Raw genomic sequence first — 12,898 nt, 5'->3', positions numbered from 1 at the left:
ACCAGCAGGCGGGCACCTCAGTTCCCAAGCGGCCGCCTGAAACTAGCAGGCGGGCGCACGGGAGGTTCCTGGAAATTTTTTTTTCTGCCTTTTTTTCCCTATTTTTTTTGGGTTTTTGGATAGAGTACTAACTTCTAAAGGTTCCTATAGTCTCAAATCTTGGGTTGCCTCCCAAGAAGCGCTTCTTTTATATCATTAGCTTGACGTAGAGTAGTGCGATCAAGTTAACAATAAAAGGGCACTAACCACTTCCCGGTTTGCCGTATCCCCATTATAGTGCTTCAATCTCTGACCATTAACCTTGAATGCTTGGCCCGGATCGTTCTCAAAAATCTCCACCGCTCCATGTGGAAACACAGTTTTGACGATAAATGGTCCAGACCACCTTGATTTCAACTTTCCAGGAAAAAGTCGGAGACGAGAGTTGAATAAAAGAACTTGTTGCCCCGACACAAATGACTTAGGAGATAACTTCCTGTCGTGCCACCTTTTTACTTTTTCCTTGTACATTTTGTTGTTTTCATACGCTTGCAGTCGAAATTCATCAAGTTCATTTAACTGAAGCATTCACTTCTTCCCAGGTGCATCTAGATCAAGGTTTAACTTCTTCAATGCCCAATAAGCCTTATGCTCAAGCTCCGCAGGTAAATGACATCCTTTACCATAGACAAGTTGAAACGGGGACATCCCAAGTGGAGTCTTGAATGCTGTTCTATAAGCCCAAACAGCTTCATCGAGCTTCAAAGACCAATCTTTCCTTGACGGATAAACAACTTTCTCTAGAATGCGCTTGATCTCTCTATTAGACACTTCAGCTTGACCATTAGTTTGCGGATGATAGGAAGTAGCAATACGATGATTCACATTGTAGCGTTGCATCATAGAAGTAAACTTATGATTATAGAAATGCGACCCCTCATCACTTATGATAACTCGTGGCGTTCCAAACCTTGTGAATATCTGCTTATGAAGAAAACTCAACACTACCTTTGCATCATTTGTCGGTAGAGCCTTGACTTCTACCCATTTCGAGACATAATCGACTACTAGCAAGATATACTAATTATTGCAGGATGAGATAAATGGTCCCATGAAATCGATTCCCCAAACATTGAAGACCTCAACTTCAAGCATCACATTTAAAGGTATCTCATCCTTTCTAGTAAGATTCTTAACTCTCTGGCAACGATCACACCTTAAAACGAACTGATGTGCATCCTTAAACAACGTAGGCCAGAAAAAACCTGCTTGAAGAATACGAGCTGCTGTCTTTTCACCATCATAATGTCCACCATAAACTGTGGAATGACAGTCTCGTAATATCCCCTCCATCTCACAGAATGGGATACATCTCCTGATGATCTGGTCAGCTCCTTGTCTAAACAAATATGGTTCATCCCACATATACGACTTCACCTCATGTATAAACTTCTTCTTTTGAGCTGCATTCATATTAGGAGGCATTATATTGCTGACAAGATAGTTCATAATGTCTGCGAACCATGGTTTTTCCTCCTGAACTGCGAACAACTGCTCATCCAAAAAAGATTCGTTGATCAATATCTTATCATGTGAAGTAGAATCAGGATTCTCCAGTCTAGTGAGATGGTCAGCTACTTGATTTTCAGTACCTTTTCGAACCTTGATCTCTAACTCAAATTCCTATAGAAAGAGCACCCAAAGAATAAGTCTAGGCTTCGAATCCTTCTTTGAGACCGGATAGCGAATGGGAGCGTGATCAGTGAATACTATCACCTTTGTCCTAAGTAGATAAGATTGAAATTTTTCGAAATTAAAAACTATAGCCAAGAGCTCCTTCTCAGTAGTGGTGTAGTTCATTTGAGCTCCATTAAGCGTCTTACTAGCATAGTAGACCATATGAAAAATATTATTCTTGCGCTGCCCAAGAACTGCTCCCACTGCATAATCACTTGCATCGCACATCATCTCAAAAGGTTCTTTCCAATCAGGTGCCGTAATAACTGGTGCAGTTATTAAACTCTTCTTGAGAGTCTCGAATACTGCCAAGCATTCATTATCAAATTTGAAAGGCACATCTTTCTCGAGCAAATTGCACAACGACTTAGTTATCTTAGAGAAGTCCTTGATGAAATGCCGATAAAAACCCGCATGACCAAGAAAACTATGGATTCCTTTCACAGAAATAGGTGGCAAAAGATTTTCAATGACTCCCACCTTGCCTTTATCCACCTCAAGACCTTTACTAGAGACCTTATGCCCAAGAATGATGCCTTGTTGCACCATGTAGTGACATTTTTCCCAATTGAGCACCAAATTACTTTCCACACACCTTTTGAGCACCGAACGGAGATTATTCAAACATTCATCACATGAATGTCCAAAGATGGAGAAGTCGTCCATGAACACTTCAACATTATTTCCAATCATATCAGAGAATATTGCCATCATGCATCTCTGAAAAGTGGTAGGTGCACCATATAAGCCAAAAGAAACTCTGCGAAAAGCAAACGTGCCAAATGGACAAGTGTAAGTAGTCTTTTCTTGATCTTTTGGTACAATGCAAATATGATTGTAACCCGAATAGCCATCCAAAAGACAATAATACTCATGACCAGCCAACCTGTCAAGCATCTGATCAATAAATGGAAGAGGGAAGTGATCCTTCCTCGTGGCTTTGTTTATAATTCTGTAGTCCATGCATACCCTACCTCCTGTGACTGTTCGAGTGGGGATGAGCTCGTTATTCTCATTTGCTACCAAATTAATACCTTCTTTCTTAGGTACACATTGCACGGGGCTCACCCAAGAACTATCAGAAATAGGATATATGATTCCTGCATCCAGCCACTTTAGAATTTCTTTCTTCACCACTTCTTTCATGATAGGATTAAGTCTTCGCTGTTGCTCAACAGTCGGCTTGCAACCTTCCTCTAACAGAATTTTATGCATGCAATACGAAGGGCTGATCCCTTTTATATCTGCTATAGTCCATCCGATGGCCGATTTGAACTCTCTCAAGATCCTCAAGAGCTTGTCCTCATCACTACCTGAAAGTTCAGATGCAATAATAACAAGCAAAGTAGATGCATCACCTAAAAAAGCATACCTCAAGTGTTCAGGCAATGGTTTAAGCTCCAAAGTAGGCGCTTCCTCAATAGATGGTTTGAGCTTTCCCTCAGCATTCTTGAGATCAGTATTACCAAGAGATTCAAATGGCATGTCTAGCTTCCGCTTCCAAGGAGAAGCATTTAGATATTGTAGTTGCTCATTGCCTTCCTCATCTTCACTGTCAAATTCCCCCAATAAGGCTTTTTCTAAGGCATCAGACCTTAACACATGATCAAGTTCTAAAGTTACCACAGAATCAATCAAATCCACCTTGAAGCACTCCTCATCTTCTGTAGGGAATTTCATCGCATTGAATACATTGATTGTTACATCCTGATCTTGCACCCGGATAGTAAGTTCACCTTTTTGCACATCTATCAAGGTACGACCTGTAGCCAGGAAAGATCTTCCCAAGATTATGGGAATCTTCTTATCTTCCTTGAAATCCAGAATGACAAAGTCTGCAGGAAAGATGAGCTTATCCACCTTTACTAACACGTACTCTACGATGCCTCGTGGGTATGTAATAGAACAATCAGCCAATTGTAGAGACATATATGTGGGCTTTGGATCAGGCAAATTCAGATTTTTGAAGATAGACAACGACATCAGATTGATGCTTGCTCCCAAATCGCAAAGGCACTTTTCGAATGACAACTTGCCAATGGTGCAATGAATGGTAAAGCTACCTGGATCCTTAAGCTTTGGAGGTAATTTTTGTTACGGAACATCACTACACTCTTTCGTTAGAGCAACGGTATCAAGATCATCCAGTTTCACCTTCCTTAAAAGAATACCTTTCATGAATTTCGCATAACTAGGCATTTGCTCCAGAGCCTCAGCGAAAGGTATGTTGATGTGAAGTTTCTTGAACACCTCCAGAAACTTACCTAATTGCTTATCCAGCTTTTGTTTTTGCAATCGCTTAGGAAAAGGTGGTGGAGGATAGAGCTATTTCTCCCCTGTATTACCCTCAGGCAGAGTGTGTTCAACAGTAGTCTTCCTTGGTTCCGCCTCTTTCTCCTTTTACTTCTCTTCTCCATCTTCAACTTTAGCTTCTCTATCTTTTGCTTTTTCAGCATCAGCAACTTTTCCAGACCTTAAGGTAATAGCTTTGACTTGCTCTTTAGCTTCCTTCCTGCCTGACACTTCGGTATCGCTGGGAAGTGTGCCAGGTTGATGATTGAGCACGACATTGGCTATTTGTCCGATTTGATTCTCCAAGGTCTTGATAGAAACAACCTGACTTTTGTATAACAGCTTTAGCTCCTCGAAATCAGCACTAGAAGGTGGAGCAGCACCTCCTTGTTGAGGGTATGATTGCCTTTGAGCATATTGCTGAGGTTGTGGAAATCCAGGTGGATTAAACTGCTTACTTACAGCTTGCTGATATGGTTGCTGAACAGTATTTTGAGTATTGCTCCAGCTGAAATTGGGATAATTTCTGTTATTAGGATGATAAGTAGCTGGCACAGGCTTCTGCGGTTGTTGATAATTATTCACATACTGAACAGATTCATTAACAAGAGAACACTGATCTGTAGCATGAGAGCCTGCACAAAGCTCACAGACCATAGCTATCTGATTGACTCCATAGTTGGCTAAAGAATCGACCTTCATAGACAGCGCTTGGAGCTGCGCTGCAATAGCTGTAGCTGCATCAACTTCCAGAATACCTGCTACCTTCCCAGGAATCATCCTTTGAGTTGGGTTTTGATGCTCGTTTGGAGCCATAGTTTCAATAAGATTATAGGCTTCAGTATAGCTTTTGGCCCACAAGGCGCCTCCAGCTGCTGCATCGAGCATGGGCCGAGATTAGGCCCCCAAACCATTGTAGAACCCAGTGATCACCATCTAGTCAGGCATACCATGATGTGGACACTTTCTTAACATCTCCTTATAGCGCTCCCAAGCTTCGCACATAGATTCTGTTGGTTGCTGCGCAAAATGAGTAAGAGCACTCCTCATAGCTGCAGTCTTGGCCATTGGATAAAACTTTACCAGAAACTTTTGCGCAAGATCTTCCCAAGTAGTGATGGACCCAGCTGGTAAATAATGTAACCGGTCCTTAGCTTTATCCCTTAGAGACAATGGGAAAAGCCTCAGCTTGATAGCCTCATCAGTAACATCATTATATTTGAAAGTACTATAGAACTCGACAAAATTCCTGAGTATTTGATGCATTTTTCTAGTGTCTTTGCATTTCAGGGTATAACTTGCGAATACAGGGGGATTTCATCAAAATAAGCCTAGGGAAATACTTGCAATCAGTTGCGGGGAGTTGTGCGAAGAAATCAGCAAAATCAGGAGCAAAAAGTTGATTTTTCCAGAAACTGTCCAGGCGCCCGCCTGGGATGTGGGGTGACCGTCTGGAGGTGCAGGCGCCCGCTTGGGACCTGGGGCGGCCGCCTGGGGTCGAGAAAATTAATTATGGATTTTTAATTCGTATTCTATTGGGCTTCTGACGGCGCTGTTTCTTGTGGACTCTTATATAAATCTACTTGAGAGACGTTTCACAATAACAAGCAACAAGGATAAAGTATCAATCAAGCAAGGCGCGGGTTCGATCCCCGGTAGCGGCGCCAAAAACTTGTTAGGCAGAAAGCATGCGCTAATAATTCACTCAAGTATACGCGTTCGCAAGTAATATAGAATAATTTCTAGTTCGTTCCCACAGAGACTCAGACTAATTATGTTTAATTAACACTTACTCACCAATGTATGATTACTTCTCAATGTCAAGACAATAACACTTAAGGTTTATTAACTAATTATTAACTACGATTAACTACAAGAATAAAACACTTAAATAACACTTGAATTAACAATATTAAACACACATGAGATCATAACTTCATTACTACTTCCTTCAATAGTTATTGTTATTACCCTTAGCATGTAACGGTGATGATATTAATCGAACAACACGAAACTGATAAAAGCTAACTTTCATTGCACAAATACCATTCTACCAAGCATCCACAATTAAGATAGAAGTTGAATAGGCATCAATTATGTTGAGACCCTATATGTCTATAGAATTTGACAACATAACGATTTAAGCGCAAGTTATTCATTATGATTACATAGGGCAAGTAAAACGGTTAGAGTTACCCACTAATCATGCATACAATACATGAACCTATGCTAGCATGGCAAGTTCTAAATCTCAAGATTCACTGTCGCTTCACAAGAGATTAACAGGCTATCTTATATGTTCGCGACGCACATTAGACGAATAAGCACAACCTATACTAGATATCATACAATCATCACATACCAAGGTATTAAACAATTATCTAAAGAAATCCATAGTAAATCCACTACGACCCCATGATCACGATTAGCCCATGATAGAACTCATCGTATTATGGGTTCATATGAAAACATGATAATAACATGACAATATAAACTAATAAAATACTTATTAAAACCAGAGTACGTCACAGGAGTATTAAGGTTCAAAGTAAAGAAAACTAGCATTCACTGTTACAACGAATAAAAGAATCACAAGATAACGTATGCTTCCTATTCTTCGTTGCGGTGTGCTAAAACGGTCTTCTTAATCTTCTCTCCTTGCTCCTTGCTTGATTGATACTTGATCCTTATTGCTTGTTATTGTGAAATGTCTCTCAAGTAGGTTTATATAAGAGTCCACAAGAAACAGCGCCTTCAGAAGCCCAGTAGAATATGAATTAAAAATCCAGAATTAATTTTCTCGACCCCAGGCGGCCGCCCCAGGTCCCAAGCGGGTGCCTGCACCTCCAGGCGGTCGCCCCACATCCCAGGCGGGCGCCTGGACAGTTTCTGGAAAAATTAACTTTTTGCTCCTGATTTTTCTGATTTCTTCGCACAACTCCCCACAACTGATTCCAAGTACTTCCCTAGGCTTATTTTGATGAAATCCCCCTATATTCGCAAGTTATACCTTGAAATGCAAAGACACTAGAAAAACGTATCATATACACAAAATACTTGATTTCAAGACATCAATTCAAGCCATTATAAGACGTTCGAAGTGGTATAAAATGCCACTTATCAATGGGTTAATTTGCAAATCAGCTAGGAGGTGAGGAATGAAAGGGTGAAAAGGAAACCTAAGCCCATCATCAAGGGCATCTGTGTAAATGAAAAGAGTATCGGGTTTCCAGTGGCAAGTACGGTCACCACCAGAAACTGGAACTAGCCTAAGGGGAGGACGAACATTATAACGTGTGTTTAACTTATCGTAATCAATATTGTGCCATGTGTTGCAATGATTGAAAGAATCAAGATGTGCAGTTGAGGGATATTCATCCCCCCTAGTGTTAATCATATCTATCAAAGACATGTAAGAAGAGCGGATTTTGACACCCTTACCTCGTTTTGAAGCTGAGGCTATATTGGCCGCTCTCTCGGAATTCTTGTCAACCATTGATGGAGCTTGGAAGGCCCTGGAAAACCTTGGATGAAGAAAGAGGCCGGAAAAGGCTAAGGAAGTTACCGGAAAAGCTTCTAAGGGAGGAGAGTTGAGAGACGAGAATGTTAGAGTATTTGGGAAGAGAAATGGGAAGTGGAGAATGATGAGTGTGAATGAAAACACACTCCTCCCACCCTTATATAGGCGAAAAAAGGGCTAGTTGGGCCTGAAAAAGCCCATTTGGGCCCAAAGAATGGAGGAATCTGGAATGTTCCAGAAAATCTTGAAAGTTTTTAAGAAAATTCTGATATTATTTGGCAAAATCCGGAAGAATCCAGATATTCCAGAATATTCTGGAAGTTGGACTTAAGGATTAAGGCCCAACCTAAGTTTAAATGGGCCTGTGGATGTGAAAAGCCCTGTAAGGGTTTATGACTGAAAATTCTTAAACCCAAACCTTTTGGGCCTAAAAAAGTATATATCAAGCCCAGTGAAGGGCCCAAATATTTAAATTAAAGGAAAACCTAGTCAAAAAGGCCCAAAAAGATGGGCCCAAGGATAAGCCCAGTAAAGGGTTTATATTAAAAACCCAAAAAATGGCCCATATAATTGAAGTTATAAGCCCAGTAAAGGGTTGGCCCAAGAGAAAAAGCCCAGGAAATTAGGGATTTTTATTCAAAATAAAAATTTCTGACCTAATTCGACCAGGATTAATACTATGATTTTGGTCGAATAATTGAGGTCGAGAATGCCTTCGACCAAAATTACGAAAAGAGGCTAATTCAGTCAAGAAAACCAAGATCCTGACCGAATATAGGTCAGAATTCTAATTGAAAAATCCTGACCCAACAATAAAGTTTTTCGACCTTAGAATAGCATGGATTCCTGATCGAATGATTCTTGCTCGAAAATCTGTCGACCTGGGCTTAAAAGAGGGCTAATTCGGTCAATGATATAGATCCTGACTGAAAGGCAGATTCCTGATCGAACACAAAAAAATATAAGGTGAAAATCCTGGCCGAAATTTGACCAGGATTTCTGCTCGAAGTACTCCTCCTCGAAACCCTGTTGACCAGGGCAATTAGAAGGCTAATTCGACCAGGATCCTGGCCGAACAGGATTCCTGGTCGAACCAGGTATATAAAAAAAGGAGAAAAAGAGAAAAAGAAAAGAAGAAAAATATGAGGGAAGAAAAATCCTGAAAAAATAAGAAAATCAAGGAAATTCCTTAAAATATTTACTAAAAATATAAATATTTTCAGAAAATAAGGAATAAATCCAGAAAATCAAGGAAAAATCCCAGAATTAAGGGAAAAAATCCAGAAAATTCAGGAAAAATCCCAGAATTAAGGGAAAAAATCTAGAAAATCAAGGAAAAATCCCAGAATTAAGGGAAAAAATCCAGAAAATTCAGGAAAAATCCCAGAATTAAGGAAAAATTCAAGAAAATTAAGGGAAAAAATCCCAGAGTTCAGGAAAAATTCCTGGAAATTAAGATAAATTCCTAAATAATAGGGATTAAAGCAAATCGTTGTAAATGTGTAGGTCGCTCCACACTTTACGCAAAACGATACCCTGTAAGGGAACAAATGAACTTAACTTCTGCGAAACCTAGTCACTATTTTTCCAAAAGTTGGGGGGAAAATGATAGGGAATAAATAAATCCTGATTACGTAGTTAATGTTGCATTAATTACACAAGATTTGGGCTACAAGGCCCAATAAGAAGATGTATGACATTTAGACCAAAAAGGTTAACACATTGATCATGCCTGATGGACCAGATCAGACCTGATGGACCAGATCAGACCTGATGGAACAAAGAAGGCCCAAAACCCTGAATACTAATTAAATTCGCAATTAATTAATAAGGGATAAGTCAGCTGATAAGATTAATCCTAGTGGAGAAATAAATCCTTGTAGATTGTCCTCCAAGGAACCTGGTGGGATAAGGAATCAGCTTCCTACCTCTTAGGACTCCAAAGTCCATTCTAATTCTGAGACTTACCCACCAAGTCTCCTAATCTAAGTCCAATTCACGGACTCCCAACATCTATATAAGGGGCCTCACCCCACAAATCAGAACTACGTTTTTTGACTTGATCCTTGGCAATCAGCAAGGTACGTAGACATCTTGTCAAGGCAGATCGAGTCACGAAACACAAGAGTAGTCAAATCAAGCCTCGAAGCTCACGTTCCTTAGTGATAAACACAACAATTATTATACCTTAGTTTTTGATCCATAACATATATTTTTACAAAAAATGTTTTAATTAAAAAATAAATTTTAGCTTATCTTTGTTTTTTTTAGTTTTGTTTTAGTCCAGATCAATTGTATACTTGAACCTATTTGTGTACACGCTTATAAGTTAATGATAGTTTATATGCTCGCAAGTACTTATATCAGGACTTATAAACTGATAAGTTTAATGTTAGCAACGAGTTATTTTTTCTTAACTTATTTTGATATTTTATTTTTTATAAATTTAGTTTTAAAATGTTAAATTTAAAAATCATGAATTAAGATAATATATTCAAAAAAAATTATTTTAGTTCATTTAAGTAAAAGAACTTATGACTTATAAATAAAATTATTCAAATACTATATAATTTATAAGTATTTATGCACTTATCACTTGTAAGTCACGTATTCATTTTAAATTATAAATTACTTATTTTAAGATTTTTCAAACGAGCATATTATTTGTAGCTTAAAACCTATTACACCGACCAAAATCCAACAAATTATACTCAGATTTATTTAAGTTTAATTTGGTTAAACCTGGATCGATGGTAATTTTTTATGTTAAACCTGGATTAAAGTATATATTATTTTATTTTAGTTGATCTAATTATTTTTTGATTTTAATTATGCTTTATTCTTAATCAATTATATAATTCTTTTTAGCCTGGATGAATATTATATATTAAATTGTTTTAATCCGACACTATTATACTGACTAAGAAATTATCTCTGATTTTTGTTTTAATAAAATAGTAGATATTATAAAAATTGAAAAAATCGCGTAATTATAAAAACCAATTATATAGACCTAAACATCATACAAACACATCGATTATCAAACGTTTAATATTTCTGGTGCCAGGGGCGGATTCCCGTTAACTCGCTCATTTTTAAACCTACATGATATGTACCAACGAATTTGGTAGACTTTAATTTTATTTTAATCCGGATCAATTACATAAAAATTATCTGCAGTTTAAATTTAATTTTGGTTTTAGCACAAATCAATACAATACATTATTTTATTTTAGCATGAGTCCCGTTATATTAGCCATATCCAGCTAATTATATTAACTTATTCATTTTAAGCTGTAAGTTGCTTATTTTAAGATTTTTCAAACATGCACATTATTTGTATTTTCTTAAGGTCCATTACACCGACCAAATCCAACAAATTATATTCAGATGTCAACTAGCTGCGCAATCAATGATATCATTTTATCAACAAATGATCTCAATATTTTTTATGTTAGTCCAGATTAAAGTACATATTATTTTATTTAAGTTGATCTAATTATTTTTTGATTTTAATTTTGCTTTATTCTTAATCAATTATATACATTTTTTAACACGAATAAATAGTATATGTTGCTTTGTTTTAGTCTGACACTATTATACAGACTAAGAAATTATCTATGATTTCGTTTTAATAAAATAATAGATATTATAGAAATTAAAAAAATCCTGTAATTAAAAAAACAATTATATAAACCTCAACATTTTACAAAAGTAAAATTATGTTTGGCCCGCGTGATTAGTATATATAATTTTGTTTAAATCAAGATTATTAAAAAATTCTAATCATATTTATGTTTATATAATTATGTTGTGAATATTAATCTATTAATTTATGAGAGTATTTTATTTTTAACAGTACTATCATTACAGGTGATTAGACGGACTACCAACAAAACTTTCATTATTTCATCTTTAATGATATATATATATATAAATGGATAGTTTGTTGAGTTCTCATAACATAGATCATTCCTATCATATCTGCATGCCAGTACCAAAGATAGAGAAATAAATTTGTGGCAGACTACAATACATCAGTAGGAATATTCACCTGTTGTCCATCGACTATACCTTTCGGCCGACAACGAAACTCAAGTTTGACACTGGTCCACTCGCATCGCAACTAAAGAAAAAACAACTATTAGACTAGACTAGTAGTTGATTGATAAGGTATTGGAACGAGATAGTTCAAAAGAGCCATGATTGAATGTTCGTATTCATAGTCTTTCGCTTAATGTTTATTATTACTCTTGTATTTATATTTTAATTATTAAGTTCTAATATTCTAGTAAGGGTAGTTTAGTAAATTAACGAAGGACCGTATCAATCAAATTTTTAATATCTTGTCTATTATATAATAATATAGATATTATATTTTATTTAAAATATTAAATTAGTAATTTTTTTATTTGATCGTGTTTCAGTGTTCTCTTTTTATATGTAAATGTCCTAGATTTTTAATTAGGTTAGATACTTGTATCAGCTCCTCCATGAGTTTGTATTAAGTTTGAAGTTCTGTCAAATTCAGTTTATATATAAATCAAACCGAGTTAAATGATTTTTTTTATTTAGTTCGGTTAGGTTCATATTATTATTTTGTTCAGGTTTGTTTTATAAATTTTGAACATTTTGATTTTCGGTTATTTCAGTTCGATTTGGTTTTGAACCAAAATGGCCGAATGCTCAATCATGTTGACGACTTCAAGATATACAAACCAACCAGTAAGAGATTGCGAGTAAGAGGGCATGCTGCTGACTAGAGCGAAGTAAAATTCCTTGACCCGAACCTCCTTTCAAATAATGAGTTGTATATAACGCTGTATCTCAATACTCTTGTCAAAAATTTTGTAAAAACTAAGAAAGAATATGAACCATGTTTGACAAATCTAGGCGTGTAACGGCCAAATAAATAAGGCACCCAAAAAGTTTATGATAATTTTCAGGATTCACAAAATATGCACCGGTAACATGACCAAGTTAATAATTTTGTTTAGTTGATATAATTACAGGCTTAACACTCAATAAATATGCTTCATAAATAATATCAAGAACATACTTTTGTTGACATGTAAATAATCCTTGTGGACTACGAGACACCTCAATATCCAAAATGAAAGGATATCTTCAATATATTATTTATTTTGGTATTTGTACGATTAAACATAAAATTTAATTACACGTAGATCCTCTCCATTAGGAAATGAATTTAATTGATCCAAATCAAAGTTAAATGGTCAAACTAGCAAAATCATTTTCAAATATATTTATATTACAAACATAAATATAACACAGATATTCCAATATTCTGAATCATCAAAATCCAACTCTTATGGAATATATCTCTAAGGCAATATGATCAAAGAAGAA

General features: G+C 36.5%; 1 non-coding gene across 1 annotated transcript; it reads left to right on the top strand.

The window, feature by feature from the left end:
* The first annotated feature begins 4,954 nt into the window (after positions 1–4,954).
* On the top strand, positions 4,955–5,061 carry LOC141669650 (small nucleolar RNA R71). The gene has a single exon (XR_012553918.1). It is a non-coding gene; the product is annotated as a small nucleolar RNA R71 (small nucleolar RNA).
* The last annotated feature ends 7,837 nt before the right edge of the window (positions 5,062–12,898 follow it).

The sequence above is a fragment of the Apium graveolens genome, chromosome 6, assembly GCF_009905375.1.
Source record: "Apium graveolens cultivar Ventura chromosome 6, ASM990537v1, whole genome shotgun sequence".
Lineage (NCBI taxonomy): Eukaryota > Viridiplantae > Streptophyta > Magnoliopsida > Apiales > Apiaceae > Apium > Apium graveolens.
The sequence above is the reverse complement of the archived record's forward strand: the minus strand, read 5'-3'. Positions and strand labels throughout refer to the sequence as shown.